The sequence below is a fragment of the Taudactylus pleione genome, unplaced genomic scaffold (assembly GCF_031769625.1).
Source record: "Taudactylus pleione unplaced genomic scaffold, aTauple2 ptg000230l, whole genome shotgun sequence".
Classification (NCBI taxonomy): Eukaryota; Metazoa; Chordata; class Amphibia; order Anura; family Myobatrachidae; genus Taudactylus; species Taudactylus pleione.
The window spans coordinates 7,739,925-7,764,710 of NW_028284632.1; the positions used below are offsets into that span (position 1 = coordinate 7,739,925).

Sequence of the window (24,786 nt, forward strand, 5' to 3'; positions counted from 1 at the left end):
ATAAATTCTGGCTGTGACCTCTTTGAATTCCATATACATGTGTCAGTGTGTTTATTTCTAGGTTTAGGATTAAGTTAAGTTAACAAAAGGGAATAATAAAACAAATGGGTGACTTATGTGACAGCCAGAGATGCTGAAATCATTATTTGATAACTGCTAAACTATATACATTGTATTTCAAACATGCAGGAGACAATAGACAGAGCATGAAAAATAAGCAAACACATCATTTCTCGTACTCCTATTTGTTCCCTGGATGCCCAAAAAAGCATCCATATGAACAAGGCCTAAACAAAGAAGTAAAGCCTGAATTTGATTTTAAATTTAAAGCCAGCATATTATGGAGATTAATAATGACTATTATAAGATACATATTTACGATTAACTAAATAAATATGTTCATCGTTAGGAAGGAGATGCTTATCTAAAGAAACAAGCAGATAGTGACTGCAGTCTTTGTTTGTAGAAATTAACTCTGTAGACTGCTACATACATAGGGGCAAAGCCAGTGATGTGTCGAAGCCAGATGATTGGCTGAGACCAAATCTTTTAAATTAATATCTGGCGACGCCATTTTGCGTCGCCTCTAACGACACCATTTTGCGTTGTCAGCACGATACCATTGCGTACGACGCTATACTTCGTTATTAGCGTCGTGAGTCTGTTTTGCTACTGCATATTGTTGAAAGTCCAAACAAAACCTATACGCACATTAGATAATACATATAAAATATACAAGACGCACAACGCACATTTGCGCTGTACATCAAAGCCTACAGATAAGCACAAAACACAGACACCCAACGCATACTAGCGAAAGTATACAATATTCTCACACTCAAACATGCACGCACTTATAAAAAAGTTCCCTCACATTAAGCTTGATATTAGAGGTTTTATTAACAAATGCTTATGTTGTGAAATGTAATGTATATGATATTTAAGGTACAGAAACTAGTAGACAAGTCGTGTTTGGTACCATTCTAAATCCCTGTTTATTCACAGCTCCCCATTTCTATCGGCAAGGAGATCGCATCATGCGTCCACCAGTTATGAAGTATAGGGAATTAGTGATTAGAATGTATACTTCTGTATGTAGTGTCTTTGGCTAGTTTAAACCAGTTGTTCGGCGGGAAAACCACACAAAGAAACTTCTGAGGAACTGGGACATACTCCTAGTGACACTGTATGAACTGACCTATGACCTGCATCGTACCAAAATGTCCAGGAGCAAGAACCAATGGAAATGTGTCAACTAGTTTCTTTGTTAGAGCTGTGACCTGTAAGGTATATAGGCTAATGCTCTAGAAACCATAGGGAAGTCATTTCCCTTCTTAGATGACCACAGGCTTCAGGATTGATGACTGAGAACTGGAATCCAGGGCGCTAGCGTATGTATTGGCTGTACCTTGTATTTACTTGCTTTTTGTGCTAATTGTTTAGATCACAGCGCGTTATAATTTTCCTGGAATAATATCACTTTTTGTGCTTTGGAACCACAATTGGATTGGAAAGCAATTATTTATTGAGCGACTTAATCGCTAAATAGCGACAACTGGGTATAGAGAGTAAGGGGTTTCAATAGATGTCAGCTCAAATCAGTGCAGTCTCAGCTCTTTGTCCTAGGTCAGATACTATTATGCTAAGTAGACACTTGTCGATATATCGCTCGTTCCATCATCGAACAATATATCGTGAGTGCGGGTGTGTAAGCCTGATACGTCTGTGAACGACATTGTTCACAGACATATCAGGTTGGCCCTGCAGAAAGATATATCGGTTCATCTGCAGGTGTGTATGGGAAACCCACCAACCGCTCGTACACTTGCTGCAGGGACATCACAACTGGCCGGGCAAATTTAAATGCCCATCCAGTTATGATGTAAACCCAGACACATCGAGCGGCCGACTGGTGTGTATAGTTAGTGTGCACCCAGCCTGTATAGTTGCCATTAACATTTTTAAAGTTTTCAGGGATACTGCTGTTGGGTTGGTGCAGCTTGTCTGACTCGGAGCATAGCAACAGCTACAGGCTGAGTACTGCTTGAGAAGCTGCACTGGAGGTATAGTAGGTGGCGCTGTGTCCTAAGTTGTCACTGTCGTAGTTTCTCTCTATTGTTAACGTGCACAGTCTCCCAGAAGTTTGTTGGTAATCATACATTTTGTTAATCCTTTATATTATCAAAGTTCAGAAAGAAAGGAAAGACTTTACCAACATTCAAAAAGTATATCAAACATGACTGAATCTGAATCCCATGTGTAGGTTTATTATCCAAGCGTTTATATGGACAGGGAACTGTCCTATAATCTGTATGGTTATGGCCAAATGATGGGATACTAATGTATAGACAAAATTATGGATGAAACAAGAGAATGGCTGTTGGGGTGCATTTGGCATGAGCTTCAGTAACCAACTAAATTTGCTAATATTTCACCAGAAATGGTGTCTAAGACGATAGCACGGAACTCCAGAAAGGCAAAACAGACAAGCATCTCTACCTGCATCTCTAAGAGCAGGGTGTCATGACTGAGACGCAGTGCATGAACCATTCATCACTCCTGGTAATGCAAGTTATGATTTCATTGGTGAAAAGAGGAGAGACTTATGGATTACCGAGCAGCAGAAGAAGGTGATATGGTTGGATGGATCATCCTTCACCCTCCGCTTGGAAAAGGAACCTGGCAGAAAGGATGGGAAGAGTGGAAAGCTTGAGCGTGGTAAATGCACCAACTATCATATGCATATGCAGGAATTTCATGAGGCCTGAGCATGGCACAGCCACAGCCCCTACATAACTGTCCTCCGATTACCTGTTCCTGGGAGCCAGCTGATGAAGTGGTAGTGCTGCATGGGAGCTCCAGCCAACGTCACTGCTGCACGCCCCACCCCTAGGTGCACAGCAAGAACGGGTGTCACTTTCTGCCAAACCTAGTGATTACAGTAAGTGCAGAGTAGGGTTGGGGTGGCCTAAGAGGTTTGCATGTGTACAGCTATAATCTTAAGCAGTGATGGGCGGCCTGATATACTTCAAGTGGGTTAGTTGTGTCTTTTAAAAAATGGTGGCTAAATCAGCAACATCTCTCTATTGCCGAAAGCTCCCAGGCTAATACATATACCACCAAGACTGTATATACACATATTGGTGTGATGTGACAGGATGTATGTATAGTCTATCTGTAGCTTCATGTTACATTAGTTAATTCACATATGTACCATGGCCCTGATTCAGAGCCGCTCGCAAACAGCGAGCACTCGCTCTGAATCAGGGCGGACGCTTTTTTAATTAAAAAAACGGCCTCCTGGCCGCTCGCTAAGCTGTGGGTCACCACCCACAACTTTTGCGAGCGGCCAGGTGATGGTCGCGACTATCACGTCCATCGGGCTTGCGACAAGACCCTTGTGGTAGGGTCTCATCTGCCGTAAGCCCCAGTGAGCTTCCGGCTCTGATAGAGCCGGAAGCTCACTTCTGACATCACTCGTGATGTCAGTAGGGCCGCCCTCAAACGGCAGGCGTTCCTTCAGGAACGCCTCCGTTTAACCAGCCACCCCCCCCCTCCTCACCTGGTTTGTAGCGAGCCCCGGAACGAGTGAATTTCTCACTCACTACAGGGCTCGCACACGCCATCGACTCGCTTGCGAGCGGGTCTGAATCAGGCCCCATGTACCATGTAATTTTAACACGATTACCTACTCTCCCAGAGAGTGTGGGAGATTTTTCAGGTAGTCCCACGCACCCCTGGAAATGTGGATTAATCTCCCACAGCCTTCCAATTTGCTAATTAAGAGGACAGGATGAGAAAATAGTACCGGGAATTGAAGAGGCGTGGCTAAAATTATGCAAATTTTGTCCTTCTAGCTCCATTCCATAGATCTGCATTTTGTCAGGGGTGGGGTCTAATTATGCAAACAACCTGCCCCGCCGCCAAAAGGGTAATTTGCATATCCTCTCTGGGCTTTTCCCTGGAGAGGAGAATTAAAAAGTAGGCAAGTATGCGTTTTAACTACATATTATGATAGGGAAATTTACCAGGAATATGAAGAATTTAACAGAGACATCAAAAATAATTCAGAAAGTGCAAACACTACAACCATATAATTCTCTGTATTGTTCCCCAGGAAAGGGCTTGATAGCCACCATTTTATTGAAGACCTGCCAAATGTCTATATGGATCTACAATTCAAAAGGAAAATGTATCATAAGCTGACTTGTCTGAGGTCTTCCCATGTCAACCATTATCTTTTCTAGTCTCCTCCACTGAAACAAGGTGGGGACTGTACATGTGGAGATGTGAAAGTTATTCAGCTGCCTTTGTCCTGGCAGAAATTTGGAGATTTCATGGACTGAGTTTCAAGTGACTTGTGTCCCTGCAAAAAGCATTTGATCTCCCTTATTGTGACCCAGCTCTCCAGATGACAGCTGCTCTCATGAGCATAATACAGACTTGTGCTGGATTATCTGGACAAATATCACATGCTGCTTTTACCAAACTTGAACCAGATCACAAAGGTCTAAAGCAGAATTAAACCCAGAAAATGAAAACATGTATTCATCAGAAGTATCTAGCTATTCACACATGTGAAAGAGACACATGGGTACAATATATATAAGTTCTACAGTCTCAGGTTTATACAAACCGGTGACTGCCAAGAAGATGTTTACATTTTCAGTCTGGATTGTTAGGAGGGTACTGTGCTGTGTATACTGGGAGCAAAGAAAGTTCTATGCGAACATCGCTGCTCTCTTCTTACAGGTCGATACAGTGATATAGCAATGGAGGTGATCACCTCCGCGACACCAACCTTGAAGGGGTAACTCCTTTATTGATCCTAGCTTCTGCATGATGAGGTTGATTCTGAGGCAGCTGCGTCTGTGTCTGCGTGTATTGGTGGTCCCCCGTCTGTGACTTTTTGCAAATGGAGCTAAAAAGCCCTTCCCTGGTGTAACATCTGTGCTTCCAGATGTGCAAGGACTGAGATGCCCACTACTAGCAACCGTAGATGATTAATTACTAATTGCTGCGTCTTTAGATGCACCATCGGTCACACCACCAAAATTTTCACCAGCTCTATGGCATATGGCAGCAATACGTGCGACTCAGAATCAGGTCCTATGTGCGTTGCTCCTGATAGCGTTGCTAGTCATCTAATGACGTCCACGATGCTTACAGAGGTGCCGAAGAAAAATAGGAAGCAGAAAAAGAGAACGATGGGCGACAACCTGTATCATGCAGTGACGTGCGCTGAGGTCAATGGCTGGGGAGGCACACATGGAAACGGGTGCTGAGAGTCTGTCTCACCCCCTACTCACTGTAACTCTCACCTCACTACACTAATCCTCAGTGTCCATTGATTCTCCTATCTGCATCACTGTGTCTTCTCTTGATTCTGCTGACTGAGCTCCGATCTCTAAACACTGCAGTGCACTTCCTGGTCACATGACACATCCATGGTATCCATAAGTGTGCAAAGCACATCCCCCATACTTATAGGAATGCCTTTATTAGCTCTCTTTCGGTGCAGCTTACTGTCAGTAAGCTAGCAGTGTCGTACTATACCGAAGTAAGGCTGAGCTGTAGCTGCCTCATCTCTTGTCTACCTGCAGTCCCAGGGAGCTCCACAAAGCTGGTGAGTGTTAACTATAAAAATGATTACAATAAACAAATAAGATGTTTATAAGTTATAAATATCTTCTTCGTATTATTTTTATCATTTTTATTTTAATGGGCCTATTCATCAACACTAAAATAACGTTTTTAAGGACATTTTCCTTAATTAACGTTATTTTAGTATTCATGTAGAGACTTAACATAGGAGATATCACTGATATCTCCTTGCTAAGTACCCCTGCGTTAATTTCCACACTCCCCATACATTAGTATGGGGATATGGAAATTATGGTATTCATCAAATTCTGAAAATTATGTATTTTTGGAATTTGATGGTGTTACCATACGCCACTGAGAGGTGGCGTATAGTAGGTAACACTTGGGGACGGGGGGGAGGTGAGCAGAGGGGGGGGCAGGTGAGCGGAGGGGGCAGGGGGGGAAACACACAAAATTACCGCCACTGTAGGCAGTGCTGCGCATGCGCTGGCTTTACGAATGTAACAGCGCATGCACAGCACGATTACAGCTGCGGTAAGGTAGTGTAGATAGAGATAACTATCTATTTCCTGAAAAGCTGTCATCGCACAAATGTCAGCTTTTCTAAATAGATAGTTATGGAGAGGAGGAATGATGAATTCCATCCGGTAATTAGGTAGAACTCCATGCGAGTTCTAAACCTAATTACCTCCAGAGAGTTTTTAGGTATGATGATTAGGCCCCAAAATCTCAGGAGTATGACGAGAGTCTCTGCCTACCCTGACTGCACATCCCTGCTATACTGACTCTGGACAAAGTTAGTCCGCTGAGTCAATTAAATTAGGGGCACTGTGCTGGCAATTCCCATGATGTGCTGTTGAAATGGCATAGGGGCACAGGTAACGCCACACTTCATCACCCCTAAATTACCCAGTTTTGCCTCTAAATTGCACATTTTAGTTTGTACCACAAAAGCATAGCTAAAATGCATGATTTAGGGGCTACAATACTGATGTGTCCACGCACATCATTGCTGCAGTCACGACAAACCATCCCTCTCGACGTGCTAGATCCCGTGCAACTCTACTAGTGCCGGGCATCTTTTTTGCATAGTTTTTTTTTAAAAAAATGCATCTTAGTCACAATGCGATTCAACTAGGACAGTGATTTTCAACCTTTTTCAACTTGAGGCACACGACGCAAGATTTGAAAATTGCCAAGGCACAGCATCCAGCGATACGGCGTGCGCAACCTATGAAAAAACAGACATATTGGCTCCTACACCCATTGGCCCCCACAGGAATGAAACACACTACAGTGGCCTCCACAAAATAAACCAAAACCATCACATTGCTCCCCACAGAAAAAAAAAAACCCATTGGCTGGCCCCCACAGAGAAATATCATGCACATCCATCACCCAAAAAAAACAAACTTGCCCCTCACATACTGCAGAGCTGTCAGCAGTGGGCGAGCCCGCGGTCAGGGGGCATCCAGGCAGGTAGGTGGTAGAGAGAGAAGGCTGGCTGGCAGAGTGAGCTGGAGGGCGGCCTACGCGGATTGCGTGACCTGTGATGTCAAGTTGCTGCTTCTAGGTAGGTGACGGCCCAGGCGCGCTTGAGCCTCCCAGAGGAGTTTAGTGGCAGCCCGGCCGCAACTACTGTATAATGTGCCCGGTGGCTTTGACCGCTGCCACGGCACACTTCACAACCGCCCGTAGCACAGCGGCTGAAATCCGCTGAATTAGGATACACCAGGAGTCTGTGACGATTAATTTGATCTGCAACACTTTTAAATCTGTGTGCGACTGAGTCTCAATCTGTATACAAAATGCTGCTCTTTTTCACACCAAGTTCTGTTGTGCTTCATATACAGACTCAGGGCCTGATTCAGCAAGGATCGAAAGTGCTAAGACGCAAGCAGTCGGACGATTTTCACGATCTGTGCATGTATCACAGTGCGTGAACTAGCCACTGCGATCTGGAATGATGTGTACGCAGACTAGGGATGTGCGCCGGACCATTTTTGCCGGATTTGGTTCTAATTCGTCGTCCGGATTTGGATTTGCCAAACTGCGGTGACTGGTTTGGGATTTGGATTTTTTTACAAAAATTAACAAAAAAAAGCTAAAATCACATAAATTGGGCTTTTTTTTCTTCCTAGAGTATTATTAACCTCAATAACCTTCATTTCCAGTCATTTACAGTCCATTTAGACCACCTCACAGTTTAAATGATAGTTTTCACCATTATTGGCCAAAGGTTGCAGTGAGCTGACTGGTTACCAAGCGTCAGAGCAGCGGCACAGACACCACAGTTTAAAGCACATCTATAACACATTGCCACACAGCAGTGGCAGAAATTAAAAGTAGTGCACCTACCCAGTGGGGTACGGCCAGCAGAATCACAGTACTTGTTTACAAAGTGGGCTACCGCTCTAGGAGTCACAGGGCCTGATTCAGACCTGCTCGCGAGCGCTGAGCGCAAGCGAGTGGGTCGATGGTGCCCAAGTGGCTCCGTCGTGCGCATGCGTGAGACCCGAATAACGACGACCAAGCCGTCGTTATGGGTCTCGCACCAAAGGGGGCGTGCTGTCGATGGTGATTGACAGCACGCCCCCTTTGGTGGGCGTGCCAGGGGCGTGGCTGCCCAGACGGAGGCGTTCCCGCAGGGTCTCGTCGCAAGCCCGATGGTCTTGACCATCGCGACCATCATCATGGCCGCTCGCTATAGCTGTGGGTGGTCACCCACAGCTATGCGAGCGGCCAGGAGGCCGCTCCAAAAAGGAGAAGGGACGGCCCTGATTCAGATCGAGCGCTCTGTCAGAGCGTCCGGCTCTGAATCAGGGCCACAGTGCACAATCTTATTCACATTACACCGCACATAGGGCCTGATTCAGACCCGTTCGCGAGCGCTAAGCGCTCGCAAGCGGGTCGATGGTGCCCTAGTGCGCATGCGCACGACGGAGGGAGCTCCGTCATGCGCATGCGCGAGACCGGCATAGCGACGGCCAAGCCGTCGTTATGGGTCTCGCATCAAAGGGGGCGTGCTGTCGATGGTGAGTGACAGCACGCCCCCTTTGGTGGGCATGCCGGGGGCGTTGCTGCCCAGACGGAGGCGTTCCCATGGGAACCCCAGCCGTCTGGGTCCGGCCCCACTGACATCACTAGTGATGTCAGTGGGAGTGCTTTTGGCTCTGATAGAGCCAAAAGTACTCCTGGGCTTGCGGCAGCGAGACCCTACCGCAGGGTCTCGTCGCAAGCCTGATGGTCGCGATGGTCTTGACCATCGCGACCATCTTTTTGGCCGCTCGCATATGCTGTGGGTGGTCACCCACAGCTATGCGAGCGGCCAGGAGGCTGCTCCAATATTAGGTTGGAGGGCCCTAATTCAGAGCGAGCGCTCTTGTCAGAGCGTCCGGCTCTGAATCAGGCCCATAGTATCCCTGATTCACATTACACCATAAAGTAGTGTCTCTTATTTATGTTACGACACACAGTAGTGCCCCTTTTACACAATGCCCACAGTAGTGACCCTTTTACACAATGCCCACAGTAGTGACCCTTATACACAAAGCCCACAGTAGTAATGCCCCTTATACAATACCCACAGTAGTAGTGCCACTTACACAATGCCCCCAGTAGTGGTGCCCCCTATGCAGACCCCTTAGTAGGGCCCCGTATGCAGTGCCCCCAGTAGTAGTATGCCCTCCAGTAGTAGTGCCCCATTAGCATGCCTCCCAGTAGCAGTGCCCTCATTAGCATGCCCCCCAGTAGTATGTCCCCCAGTATCAGTGCCCCCTAGCATGCGCCCAGTAGTATGCCCTTCAGTAGTAGTGCCCCCATTAGCATGCCCCCCCAGTAGTAATGCCCCCCAGTAGCGCCCCCTTAAAAACACACACAAAAAAAGAAAAAATAAAACTTATGTGAATCCCCGCTTCTGTCGCTGTCCGTCCCGCTCTGCTGCTCTATTACGCGCGGAGGGAGCCGGAAGACGGAGCTCATGAGTGAGCTCCAACCGGCTCCCTCCGTGCAGCAGCCAATGAGAGTCTTCCTGACTCTCAATGGCTGCTATAACATACACACAGCTGCCGCTGGCGGCTGTGTGTTTGTATCTGTGTAGGGCAGAGCGCTATCACAGCGGTCTGCCCTACACTAGAGGAGCCCTGATGTTGGATTCTCTCACGAGTATCCGATATCAGGGGGCCGCCGTTCGGGGATTTGGGGTTCGGGGATCTGAGGGTCTCATTCAGAGCCGCTCGTAAGCGGCCGCTCGTTCGCTCTGAGCGATGTTCGCACATCTGTGCATGCGTATGGGTTTTAGTAAGCATGCGCGAACCAGTCAGTGCGGTCGAAAATCGTGTGCTCGCAAAATAGCGAATGCCTGCTAATTTGAGTGACAGAATGAGGCATTTATGGGTGGTAACAGGGGAAGGTGCTTAAAAACGGGGAGTGGTGATCCGAACGCAGGCATGCCAAACGGTCAAAATGGGTGTTTTAAGGGTGTGCATAATTAACAAAGCAGCGTCATCTACCACGTCACTTGGTTGTTTCTTAGCCTGAACTGTTCGCATGATTGCGGTAGGAAAATCCAACCACAAGCACTGCGAGCAATTCAGACGCCTTTCGATGTACTCGATTAATGAAATAAATAGTGGAGATGACGTAGGATGCGAGCGGCCAGGGGGCGTTTGTTCCTAAATAGTGAGCGCATGTTTTGTTCGCTCGTTCAGACATAGAGGCGTCAACAGACCGCAAAGAGCGAGCGCTTAATTTAAATAGCTGGCCCCTTTTTATGAACGAGCGTCTGCAAATAGCGTCCGGCTCTGAATCAGGTCCTGAGTCAGGCGGGGAACAGCGTTCGGGTGGACTCGGATCCCCTATGTTCGGAGCAGTTCGGATTCCACAGAATCCGAACCGCTCATCTCTAACGCAGACCCATCGTTGAGTGATTGACAGGAAGTACCGTTTGTGGGTGGTGACGGGGGGTGGTCGAGCGAACGCAAATGTGTCAGTGCGTTTGAACGCCGTTAAAGGGGTGTGCAAAATAAAGCCCCTGCGACGGCATATGCAGCCTGACCTCTACATACGGACAGGAAGTTTAGCAGTTTGTGAGTGAGGTCTGACCTGCCTTTATGTGCGTGAGGCTCTGACGGTACCGATGTTTTCGCAGACTTGCAAGGTATTATGGATACGAGTAAAGGGAAGTGGGCGTCTTTACGTTGTGCTGTGGTGGGCGGCATTGGGATCACAGTCATTTGCATCATTTTGCAGCAGAACTGCATAAGCGCTTGTTGCCGCGATTGCATCAGGGATCCTTGCTGAATCAAGCCCTCAGTCGCACACAGATATACAGATGTTTCCTCCTACATCTAACCTCATTACTCCGCGCAGCGCGACTTGCCTAGCGTGAGTGAGTCGTCAGGTCCTGTGCTCCTCTGCTAGCGTCGGGCGTCTGCAATGCGACTAGGACGCACCATCAGACTGTGCTGATTCATTTGATATGCAAAAATATTGCCAACTGGATGACATCATTACATCAAAGTTACGCCGTCATTTTATACTTGGTCTCCGCACCATCTGGAAGGCAGATAGAGGCTGTAGGCAAGTTTACATTACAGTGATCTGCTCTTGCTTTTAGGAAAAGATAAGCCTTTACATGTAGTTTTCTGGGACATTAGAGGCTTTAGAAACAGTTTGCCAGCATAAAGCACATCCTACAGACCCTAGTGATTACATTAACAGCAGATATCTGCTGTTTATTACTGTTTATTACTGACACATACAGCCCTATTCTGAGTCGCATGCAGGAGCGTGTATTGGCCGTCTGTGAGTTTATGCAAATGGCTACAAACTCCTTCCCTTGTGGACATCCGTACGGCCGAATGCGCAAGGACTGAGATGCTCACTTTTAGTGCCCGTGCACGCTGTGATACCGATTGGTGCATCACTGAAACTTGTGCCAACCCTATGGCAGGTGTAGCTTCTCGGTGTGACTATGACTTACTATTACTGCGGCTGTGAACACAACCGCTTGCATTAACACTCCTGCGATATTCCTATAACACGCCCACTGAATCGACCATTTTAGCGTGCATTACAAGCCGCCTCCCCAACTGCACCAAGGAATGCCCATCATTATTCCGTCACATTTCTCATACTGTCTGTCCTGATTGCAAAAGCACCGTTGTGTGTACAGTCTGTGTAACGCATGCGCCATGAGAGATTTCAGGATTTTGTTGCACCAACAAAAAATGCTCAACTATGTCAACATCAGCGTTGCGTGCAGATTGCGTGTAGCTCAGAATCAGGCCCTATGAAATGCTGCTTCCAAAATTCAGAGCTGTGACACCAGCTTCAGTAGAGGTGGGATCTGTCAGCAGTGCTGATGCCAAATGTCAGGGCCGTTAAAACCGTTAAGAAAGGTTGGGTACGATAATACGCAACGGACAATTGATCTGATCCACGCAATTCATAAACAAAAAGTACCGGCCTTGGTACTAGGGTTGGACACTGAAAAGGTGTCTGACCGGATTCAATGGCCTTTTATGCATCACAGCCTCCAATCTATAGGTCTCTCTGATCGTTTTTTCCGAGGTGTGACCGCTCTATACAGTTCCCCCCCAGCAACTGTGCTGGCCAATGGGATAGCGTCTTCCCCATCTCCAATGGGACACGACAGGGCTGCCCACTGTCCCCCCTTATCATTGCCTTGATGATAGAGCCCCTTGCGGTGCGAATACGTGCCAATCCATGTATTAAGATTGGGCACAATGAACATAATATAGCACTTTACGTGGACGATGTTCTGCTCACAATATCCGACCCGGTTCACTCCTTACCCCATCTTTTCCGGGAGATAGAGGAATTTTATTGCACTTTCTGGCTATAAAATAAATGCTCAAAAAACTGAGGTCCTAGATCTCTACATTCCACAAAACATTAAAGATGCACTAGAACAATCTTTCCACTTTCGATGTAATTGGCGCCACTTAAAGTACTTGGGAGTCTCCATTACCAAACATTACTGACAGCTTTTCCAGGCTAACTTCCCAAAACTGTTAGCATAATTTCAGAAGGACCTTAAAAACTGGGGAGGGTGTCATATTTCATGGATTGGCCGTGTTAATTACATTAAATGAATTTATTATCAAGGTTATTATATTTATTTCAGACATTACCTATCCGAATACCTCCCTATGTTTTTAAACATCTACAACACATAACAGCGCAATTCACTTGATCCAAAAAGCAACCAAGAGTGAGACGTGAGGTGATGCAGAGACACACCCCTGATGGTGGCCTGGGCGTCCCAAATTTAAAATCTTATTATTTTGCTGCTAGATTAGTACAATGCGTCTTATGGAACGGACCCAAATCTGAGAGGGTGCGGGTCATGATAGATACTAATGATCTTAAGCTACACTTCATCTCTTTGCTATTATGTCTTCCTAGAATGGCCCGTCCTGGGGCTGTCCCGTATCACCCTGTAATTTCTCATTCTCTGGATGTTTGGGATGCGGCTAACCACCAATATAATGTTGCCCCACATCCTAGCCCTCTAATTTACACTGTTTGATAACCCTTGTTTTCGTCTGGACTGTCACGCATCTGCCTTAACAATGGAATTAAATTGTTAAATGATATTGTGAAGAACTCGTCCTTCCCCACATTTTCGGACATCCAGACCAAATTCTCAATTCCGCATTCATTTTTTCTTCCATTACTTACAAATACGGCACTTTCATTCAACGATAGCATCGCACATTAACCACAGGTCTCTCACCACAATGGAGGGCTTAGCCCTTCATGAGGCATCCCCTAAAGGACTTATTTCCACATTATACAACTTACTTTTGCCCTCACCACCGGACAACAGAGATTTCCATGAGAGGGCCTTGGAGGCTGACTTGGGGGAAACTTTAGACAATGACGACTGGTCTGACATCTACTCTAACTTGGTCAAAAGCTTAATATGTTTTCGCATAAATAAAATGCATACAAGTTATTTTTTAGATGGTATTACGGGATGCAGTCAGGAAGCGACTGTCTAATCCCGGCAGGGGTCTAATGATAGGCGTCGAAATCCCGACGCCTATCAACATGCCTACGCCGGGAGCCCGGCATACCGAACAAAGGTAAGCTGGGCGGTGGGCGCAGACAGCAGCGGGGGGGAGTTAGGTTAGGACCTCCCGGGGGGACTTAGGGCTAGGCACTCCCCTGGGAGGGTTAGGCTAGGGGAAGGGGGTTTAGGGTTAGGCACCCCCAGGGGGAGGTTAGGGTTAGGCACCCCCGGGGAATGGTTAGGATTAGGCACCCCCCGGGAGACTTAGGTTTAGGCTGTGGGGACGTGGGGGTTAGGGTTAGGCACTTAGGGGGGGTTAGGGTTAGGCACTAGGGGGGTAGGATAGGCACCCCTAAGGGAGGGTTAGGGTTAGGGGGGACAGGGTTAGTTTTACTTACCTAAATCACTTGTCGGGATCTTCACTGCTGCCAGTCTACCGGCATAGGGATTTGAACCGTGCCATGCGGCCGGCGGTCATACATACTGATTCCGGTATTACGTTCCTACTCGCCTTAACAAAATTCACCCTGAGATCTCCCCTTTTTGTTGGCGATGTAACACGACCGATGGAACATTCCTGCATATCTGGTGGAGCTGTTACAAATTAGTCCTCCTATGGAGGGAATAGGGTACCCTGACCAACTCCATCTTAGGCATTCAGGTTCCTCTTAGCCCTAAATATTTTCTACTCCCTATATGTATCCCTGGGGCATCTACTCATCAGAATAAATTATTTGCTCACATGGTTCTGGCGGCCAGATGCATCATTGCTTCATCATGGAAGACATCTGAGGCTCCTACTATGGGTCTGATCATAGCTAAAATATGGCATATTAACGCCATGGAATACATTAATAGCATACTACAGGGCTCCTCGACTAAATTTGTCAAGTTTTAAGAGCCTTGGACCTCCTATTTCCAGGTTACCCCTGCATTTAACTGACCACTTTTTGGGTGAGGTTATTTCATATATAGTCCCTGTCTCCAAACTGCCGAGCCGTTCTGCTGTTGCTCTGTCCAGTCGGGTTTCTCCCCTCTCCTCCCTTTCTCTTTCTTCTCTTGCTTTTCCTTTTTAGTTGCTCTCTCTCTCTTTCTCTGTTTTTCTTTCATATCTTGCTCTCTTTTTGCGAAAAGGAAAAATGGATGAGATTGTTTTACTGTATATTTAATGCGTCTTTACCATAGTGTATTGATTTTCTTATGCTACAGTATTAGACGTTTTATATATATACTTATCTCTGCGATTTTGCATATCTATACTACTAGACCTCTGCGTAGGTCATCATAGTATTGTCTCTCATCTCTCTAATAAAATGTTTTAAAAAAAAAAGATAGGTTGTATACTGTATATCCAACGATCACAAGGTAAAATGAATAATGTTGTGGAGGCAATGTGTCACTATTACAAGCACTCCCATGTGCAGATTTACTAAAATGTCGGGTTTAAAAAGCCACCAATGATCATCAGGTTTGACCAATGATTTTCAAAGGCCAATAGCAATTTACATCAGCATGATTTGGCATTAATTACTATTAGTAAAACATCAGTAAAAGCAATGGCGGCTTTGTAACCCCGGACTGGTGGTGCTGCAGACTCCATTTATTGAAAAATCAATACACGAAGGAGGTGGGTGGGAATGTACGAAGACGCAAAAGACCTCCCAGCCAAAGGAACAGTAGTATAATACACAAACCACACCCACAATCACACCCTTCAATTCCTGATAGGCTAATTCAAAACATTCCATAGCAAAAGGTCAATTTCCTTACCAATTTAATCCCTGCTACTAAATATAGACTGACCCCATGCTAGAGGATTAAAATCCACCAGGCATATTAAAAGTTTTCTGTCCCCTTGAACAGATCTGTCTCACCGAGAGTGGCCAATACCTTGAAAGGTCACCTTCCAGTGCAGGTGAAGGGACTACACTTCTCTCTCATTCTAGGGGAGATGTATCAAGCCTTGGAGAGAAATATAATGGAGAAGTTGCCCAAACCAACCAATCAGTTTCTAACTCTCATTTCATAGACTGTGCTAGATACATTACAGTGAGAAGCTGTTTGGGTGCTTTGGGAAACTTCGCAACTTTATTTCTATCCAAAGGTGATATTTATCAAAGCTCGGAGAGATATAAAGTACTAACCAATCAGCTCCTAGCTTGTAAAAAAGCAGCTAGAAGCTGTTTAGTACTAGAACTGTCTCCACTTTATTTCTCTCCAAATCTCCCCCAAAGGCTTGATACAGACCCCCCCCTCAATATCATCTTAGAGCATTATCTCTCTAGTTAATAGATAGTTGATGATGGCAAACACTACAGAGGTTTTCCTTATATCTTACTGGTTTTATACAGCAACTACTACTAAAATGGATTTTGGGTGTATTAGCAATGTTTATCCCACCCTCTGTTTCCACAGGCTAACTCAGGGGGGGAGACGGTTTATCCTATAATAATTGTTGCAGTAGAATGTATTTGGTTTGGCTTCCCAGGATCTCTTGTTTGTGTTTAGTCTGGAAGAAGTGATTTTATTATTATTAGATTTCCACGGTGGGCACATAGGCCATGATTCAGAGATGGACGCTAATGCCATAGCGGCTGTAATTTCGTACGTTATGCAGCAGCAAAAATATTAGTAACAACGACGCACATCGAGCAGCCATCTTGCCCTTGCAGAGGATCTGAGCAGCCGCAAGCACTGCATCTCTCCTCACACGCTGAGAGCTCTCATGCTGCGTATGCAATGGCTAATTTATGAACGCCCATGTAACGGTGTTCAAACGATCAGACACCCCAAACACTGACTACCGGTCACTCACTTTGCGAATGGATTCTCTGTGCAAACAAAATTGTAAAGCAATCGTGGCGCGCGCTCATTGCAACTTGTACGCATGTGCGCAGGTAAACAATCGTACTGTGTAATTATCACCATTGCATCAGTCTCTGAATCAGGCCCATGGTCCCCATAAATATTGTCTGTCTCGTCAAACTGTTGATTTTGTCATGATGGAGCAACAGGGTCCATGTAAGATTGCGTCCGTGTTGTCACGATTGGGTGCAAGAGTTCCTCTGTGGAGGACAGTGAGCCAGGGGGTTAGAGTGGCTAGGGAACAACTAGGTAAGTGACAGCTAGGTCTCCCTATTGGCTAGACCTGCCTAGAGGCATGGAGTCTAACCCACTTGGTGGTCTTCACCAGTGACCCTTCCAGTCGGGATTTGGGTTTCGCTGCACCAACTGGACAAATCGCGGCCCTCTGGACAGGTACCTGGGAGTGGAAGAAAGACCGGAACTATATTAAATGAATTAGTTTATAAACTAATACTTGAATACTGGAAATTAAATGAAAACTTGAATATTGGAGATGAACTAAATACTTAAACACTGGAGATGCACAGAATACTTGAAGACTGGAGATGCACTGAACACTTGAACACTAGATATGAATGGAATACTTGAACACTGGAGATTACATACTTGAACTCTTGTGATGAACGGAATACTTGAACACTGGTGATGAACTTGAGAATGAAGAGATCCTAATCGCAGGTTTGCTTGAGAACACAGGGAAATGTACTGAGATCTTCTACAAATTCAGGTGCTGATTGGTTGCTATGGGCAACATCACTTTTAAAACTCACTTCTAAAAACTCTCACTTTAGTAAATTTACCCCCTAATGTCAGAATGTAGAGCTGGGCTTCAGAAGAGGTCCAACTATAACAATAGCTCTCCTCTGAAATGTTTCCCCAATTTTGGACATCTGTATCTGGTGCTCCTTTCCCCCCCCCTCCCACCAACAACCACACACACATTGCACAATCTCCTTAAGTTTTATATGCGGAAAACACTTGTATTTTTAATATGAACCTGTATTTAATCTTTGTGTTGATCATTAAACTTTTTGTCCTATTTGTCATGGTGTTTATAAATTATTGCTCAAATTTGTACAAATTTTGGAAGATACTGTAGGCACATGTTGAAATTCTAACATAAAATAAAAATGCATAAGTTGCGTGGTCTTAACATTATTACATTCTTTGTTATTTTGATGTTATTATATCTGGGAAAGCATGGAAATATGTAAAGCTGCAAATACAAATCCAGATTTAGAAATACAGAATAAATTAAGTTATTTATTAAAAAATTGTTTGAACTTCAATACCAACATAAAAATAATAAATTGTCAATTCTCCAAGAAAAACAAAAATATTTAACATTTTTGGTATATGTCTCATAACAATTGAGTGAGACGAGGCTGGTACATATTTTTCCTAATTAAGTATTCACAAGAAATTAGATACAGATACAAATGAAAAGGGAACGATCATGAAACATTTACTGAAATACTGTGCAGACAATAGTAAATGGCTATTTGGTTCTACAATTATTTTTAAGTGACTATCAGGGGGCGATTAAATTGCTTTTTGGGTGCCCAAATGTAAAGGGCACCCAATGGAGCAATTCGATTGTTGCTGTGTTTGGACACCCGTGCCACGTGTGCACGCCTAAATGCACAGGTTTAGCTGCATATAGCAACTAACCCCGTCTAAAGCCCTGCTTTGGGCACCCAAACAGCTGACATCACCCATTTCTGCTTGCCACCTCAGGAGGCTGCGAGCAGAAATATATCTAACCGCGGCTATGTGCGCCTGAACAGAGTAACAATTGAATTGCTCTGTCGGGCGCCCATTAGTTTAGGTAAACTTCTGACATCACTGCAACCTCACATAAACCAGGGAAGGGGGAATGGAGAAATATAATTTGAGCACAGGATTGAAGAATTATATAAAACAATATTGGAGTAGGTCAGTTCACAGTTATCATAGTTGAACCCTAATGCGGGTATCATAAATATCAGGTGTGGAGGTGCTCCCCTTGAGAGTATAGGCATATAAACGTAGTTTGGGGAGAAAAAAAGAGAAAACTCTCTTTTTGGGGGCACTCTAATACAAAATATGTATGTCAAATTCATAATTAACCTACATTAAAAATCCATTAAAAAGTCCATACCCGCCACAGTGCACCCATGCGGTGTGGGTCACGGCAAGGGGGTATCAACAAACGAAAAACAGAAACATGAAATTTAAAAGTAATATCACAAGTATAGAAAGCTGAGTGAAATATTACAACATGGTGTCAGAAATCAATAATGGTGTAATCATCCACTATTTTTCTGAATACCTTTACATATGGTATTAAAACCAAAACAAAATCAATATCATAGTACAGTGACCAATCAGTATTATAACGGCGCAGTGATCAATCAGTATTTCAGCAAGCACAGAAGTGTCAGTGAACTCTCTTAATAGTAGCAAAAGAATATATGAAATATAAGATATTAGTAGAGAGATCGAGTTATATTCACATAATCATAATATACATGTTAGAAAGGGTGATGTGAGAGAATCAGCACTTCAATAGTGACATCCCTTACAATATGTTTATATATGTGAATGATCAAAATATGGAGGTCAGATTACCAAATGACCGCCTATAGAGTTAACCCAGGTACAAGTAGAAGGATAAGAATATTGGTAGAGATTAAATCAGACTACTCCCTTATATGGGTTGTCAAACAGCAGCTGCTGCATGTCATTATGCTGTATCAGTGAATGACATGTGAGCGTGCTATTAACTCACCCAGGGGTGAGAATGAGTAAATTCAGCGTCTACTGTTAGACCCAGTTCAAAAAAGGGTCCTGGTATAGATAGTGCAGGAGCCTATTCTGACCAGACTCTAATGAGAGTGCCCATAGAAAGAGGTATATTAGGTAGTTGGGTATGCAGTCGGGGAGCCGACGGACTTAATCCCGACAGCCGGCTTCCCGACTGCTTTATCCCAGCGAGGGTTAAATGACAGGCGTCTAAATCTAGACGCCTGTCAGTTTACCGACACCCGGCATCCCGATCGAAGTGGTGCCGGGCGCTGCGAGCGGACAGTCTCGGGGGGGAGGGTTAGGTTTAGTGCTCCCTGGGGGGATTTAGGATTAGGCACCCCCTGGGAGGATAAGGTTAGGCTAGGGGGAGGGAGGGAGGGTTAGGTACCCCCACGGGGGACTTACGTTTAGGCGGCGGGGAAGGGGGGGGTAGGTTTAGGCACTAAGAGGGGAGATTAAGGTTAAGCACTGGGGGGAAGGTTAGGGTTAGGCACCCCTAAGGAGGGTTAGAGTTAGGGGGGGAGGTTGGTTAGTGAATACTTACCTGGGGACGATCAGGATTTTCACCCATGTCGGGCAGCCGCTGCCGGGATTCCAACCGCCGGTCGAGCATCCAGCGGTAAATCATATCAATTCCGGTACTTGTGTATAATAAGATTATAAGTAACACAGCACAGAATCGGAGTCTATGCTGCTGCCAATCCCATACCATGGGGTTGTGGTGAGTGGTGAGAAGCACAAACCCTGTATACAGTGATAGGAAAAAAGGAAGCAATAGCTGCAATGCAACTAATACAGGGTGAGCAGAGCTCTGTTTGCCAAATAGGTATTGCATAGTAATTTACTCACACATGTAATATGTAGCCACTACGTGCACTTGGAAAGGGAGAGAGTAGAAGGTACCAGGGTGCTCACGCATAGAGCCGGCATCAAATGGAAAAACTCTGCCATGTGGAGAGCCTGACTGTGTGCTGCTGATAAGGATCCCGCCTGTACACAGCGGGATTCACGGGTCTGAGACACGCGTTTCACTGCTGCTTCTTCAGTCAGATACCAATAAATTAAGTTATTTATTAAAAAATAGTATGAACTTCAATACCAACATAAAAATAATAAATTGTCAATTCTCCAAGAAAAACAAATATATTTAACATTTTTGGTATATGTCTCATAACAATTGAGTGAGACGAGGCTGGTACATATTTTTCCTAATTAAGTATTCACAAGAAATTAGATACAGATACAAATGAAAAGGGAACGATCATGAAACATTTACTGAAATACTGTGCAGACAATAGTAAATGGCTATTTGGTTCTACAATTATTTTTAAGTGACTTTTACGGGGCGATTCAGTTGCTTTTTGGGCACCCAAATGCAAAGGGCACCCAATGGAGCAATTCAATTGTTGCTGTGTTTGGACACCCGTGCCACGTGTGCGCGCCTAAAAGCACAGGTTTAGCTGCAAATAGCAACTAACCCCGTCTAAAGCCCTGCTTTACGCACCCAAACAGCTGACATCACCCATTTCTGCTTGCCACCTCAGGAGGCTGCGAGCAGAAATATATCTAACCGCGGCTATGTGCACCTGAACAGAGTAACAATTGAATTGCTCTGTCGGGTGCCCATTAGTTTAGGAAAACTTCTGACATCACTGTGACCTCATCTGAGGGTGACTGCATAAACAGGCGAAAATCACTGACCATCTGACTGCATCCACCAATAGCACCCATTATCTGATGGATTGAAAAGTAATTTGGGGTAACAATTGTGGCGGTTTCTACCTAGGGGCTGCGGGACTGCAGCCCCCCCAGCAAAAAGCCACCATTGAGTTCCCAATGAGCTCCTGTCCTGGAGACCGCACTGGCTCCGGAACTCCCCCTCACCAGCATTAGAGCAATCATCTCAACTGTAGGTCTGCCCTGCTGCTTGTGTTGGCAGTGTAGTGGCTTCCTATTGGAAGCCCTACATGACAATCTTACACAGGGCTGTCAGTCTCAGGGGAGGAAACTCCTCCCCCTGTGGGACTGCCAGTCTGAAGTGTTATCAGCACAGTAAGAGCTTCCAGCAGGAAGCCTGTTCTGTGCTGATCGCTGGCTATAAGGTGCTTCTAGGGGCTGCAAAGTCTGCAGCCCTAGAAGCCGTTATATTCCATTTTTATTTTTTTTTTATAATTTCCCCTTTATTTCTTCCCTGAGCTTGGATTCTGCACTTGCGCAATACTAGAGACGCTGGAGTACGGGCCAGCGCTGACCTAAGCTGCAGCCAGGGCAGCCCCCCACTGGGTAACACTCTTTTGCAGTTGGCTGGTTTGCCCAAAAGCAGCCTTATGCGTTAGCCTAGCTTCCCAGGTAGTGATAAGATGAACTTTTCATTATTTGAAAAAGTTGAAGATGTAATTTAAAGTGTTAAATGTTGGGGGAGAGAGGGCGAGCACAATTTTTTATTTCTTTATTTATTTTATTTATTTATTTTTTTGTTTGTTTTGATTAGTTTATTTGATTATATATTGAGATGTGATGTTATTTGATTGTTATGTCTATTATGTACACCCTATATTACAAGGTTACCTTTATCTATTAGACTAAATTATTTCGCAAAATTTATACTCTAAGGTATATTAATTTAGCTGACGACCTTATTCTAATATCTGGTTGTTTTCTGTTTTTAAATTACATGTTGCATTTTTCATCTTAATGTTATGTGTTATTGGATATTATGAATGTTATATTTCATTGTACCATTCATTGCTTCAAAAATAAAGAGGTTAAAAAAAAAAAGTGTTAAATGTTAAAGACCTGAGTGTGGACCTCTGAGGCTGACTTCTACCACCTATAGAATAGACATACGTTTGCCTGTCTTTTTGACTTACCTCTGAAATAATCAACTCTATGACATAAGATTTCCATAGGTCTCATTACTTTATTTAAGACTTGCCTAGTTAAGCATATTGAATCTATCCCTTACATGCCTCTTGAAGGTGTGATCAACATATGGAATCAGTATGAATGATATCGAACTTTTTTCCCTGTCTAACTTGACTGTCTAACATCTGGTGTCTATCTAGACATTGTCTAACTAATTACGGGCCAATATATCGCCCAGTGTGTACCCAGCATTTGACTCGCACAGTCGCAGGCCTTTTCACCAAGACTGCAATGGGTGTGGTATAAGAGATAGACAATACATCGTGGCCCGTGTGTACAGACTATATGTCTGTAAATGTCGTCGTTCACAGACATATTGCATTGGCTGTGCTGCACAGCCGATGAACAGATATGTCTGCAGACATATCTGTCCATCGACAAGTGTGTACGGGCGATCGGCGATCGCCCGTACACAGGGGTGCCGAGAGGGGGGGGAACTGCGAGAGGGTACTAATTACCCGAGTCCGGCACCGCTCACCCTCCCTCTTAGGTTCACAGCAGCCCAGCACACACTTCTGTGTGCTGGGCTGCACTGGGAGACTATACGAGGCTGATAAATAATTTTATTCATCATTAACATTAATGCGTCAGCTGGAGAAATCGTGAACTACATTTTCTTTATATACTATAAAATAAATTCAAGTCTTAAATGTTCAGCGGCTGTGACACTGTAACGTATAGTTTCCCATACACATACAGTCATAAGAGACAGACATACAGACATAAGCTGCTTGTGCGTCCTAGTCGCATCACTTTGTGAATAAGATGCATTTTAAAGGGAAAAAAAGATGCTCAGCGCTACTGAGTCATGCCACTGCATGGCATGACTAGAGGGGCTGTTTAACGCGCAATGAGGCTAGATGTATGTGGATACATCTATAGAATCCGTGGTTGCTTCCTCGTAACTGACACAATACATCAGTTGGTCCAATTAAAGTTGTAACCTCTTTGTGGTTGTGGTTGTCTCATGGGGTGGATACTGTGGGTCAATTATATCAGAATTGGATCCTACATTCCTTTGCTCAACTTAGCCTTGAGGGTGCTCTTCCCTCTCACTTGTTCTATAGATACTTACAGCTTAGGCATGTGCTCTGTGCACAGTGGGGGAGAGATATCCAAGTCATATCTGGATCCCCTGTCCTTCTAATGCTGAAAACTATTCTACGAGGAAAAGTATTTAGAGTTTATTTATCCCTACTTTCAATATTGGTAGAAGGTGGGCTGTATTCCCTTAGGCTGCATTGTGCATTGGGAATTGGATATTGGTGTTTCGTCGGATGAGAATTTCATGGTTTGCTCCTCTCGTGCGGCTGGGTATTGCGGTGCTGTCCCGGCAAGAAGATGATAAAGCATACCAATGGACCTTAACGATGATGTGTGTTAATGATCACATTTTAAATGTGATCATTACTACATCTAGGGCCTGATTCAGAGGTGCATGTCATTCAATTTCAATTCCACTGTTCACTTAGTTCAGTGAACACCCCTACAACACATCCATTACACAGAATCTGTGCACAAAGAAGCTGTTGCGATCGGGGCAGACATCAGAAACGGGGCGGCAAAGTGATGGGTGTTCCGGTGTGGTGACTGGGAGATGGTTTGAAGTGAAAGCCAAAACATGTCCATCTCATGGGTGTGTAATGTTGCAGGCATGTCAGTGAAAGCAGCTGCGTTCCCAAACACACAGCCACAGAGGCCATGTACATATACGGCAAAACTGCACCTTCCTTAAGTGTCAATGGTGTGCATGATAGTGCTGTAGCGGGGCCAGGGAGGTCTCCGGGCATGGCCGCAAGTCAGGATTCAGATCGATTTCAGACCGCCGATGAGGAAGGTCCCGGCAGCAACTTTGGGCCAGATGGTAAACCTGGATCCAGCCCCTGTTTGCTCCATCAGCAGATATCGACAGTGGGCAAAGGGGTAGCGGCGAGTGTCTCCCATCGTCCTACATAGAGCAAAATGGAGGGCCTGAATTTTTTAAGGATTCAGGGTGCGCCAAACACAATAGCCAATTCAAAAATCAGTCATCGACATGCACCCTGGAACTGGCTTATATTAGTGAGCACGAGGTGTCGGGAGGCAATCTGACAGCCAAGAAGGAGCAGAGAAGAGCTTCTGAAGACAGCAAGAAGAAAATGCCGGAAGCCCTGGAGGGTGGCGGCAGGAAGAGGATGCCATATGTGGTGTCGGTGCCAGAAGTGGGGTCGGTGAAGACACCGGCGATCCTGAGGCAGCAGTGTGCATTGCAAAAGAGCTAATGCTGGCTAATACTGCCCAGGAGAAGACTACAAGAAACCCTGAGGCAGCGGGAAGTGGTCCACCTCAGGCGAAGACCACAAGGGAGCACCGAGCAAGAGGCAATCTGTCTGAACCAGGCTTGGCTCAGCCGAAGACTCCAGGACCAGTAAATCCTAATCTGTTACATTCCCCCTAGGCCACCAGGGTTCGGACACAAGGCCCGTAGGCACTATCAGGAACTAGGCCTGGAGCACTGTAGCATTGCACTAGGCCTGGGGAGACATAAAAAGGCAATAGGTCTCATAGCTTTGTTAAAGACCTTG

The 24,786-nt window shown here is 45.1% G+C and overlaps 1 protein-coding gene across 2 annotated transcripts in view; it reads right to left on the reverse strand.

Annotated features, from left to right (window-relative positions):
• The window catches only part of GLIS1 (GLIS family zinc finger 1), a 217,202-nt gene that overhangs the window by 118,355 nt on the left and 74,061 nt on the right, over positions 1 to 24,786 (reverse strand). The gene's annotated exons all lie outside the window — the stretch shown is intronic.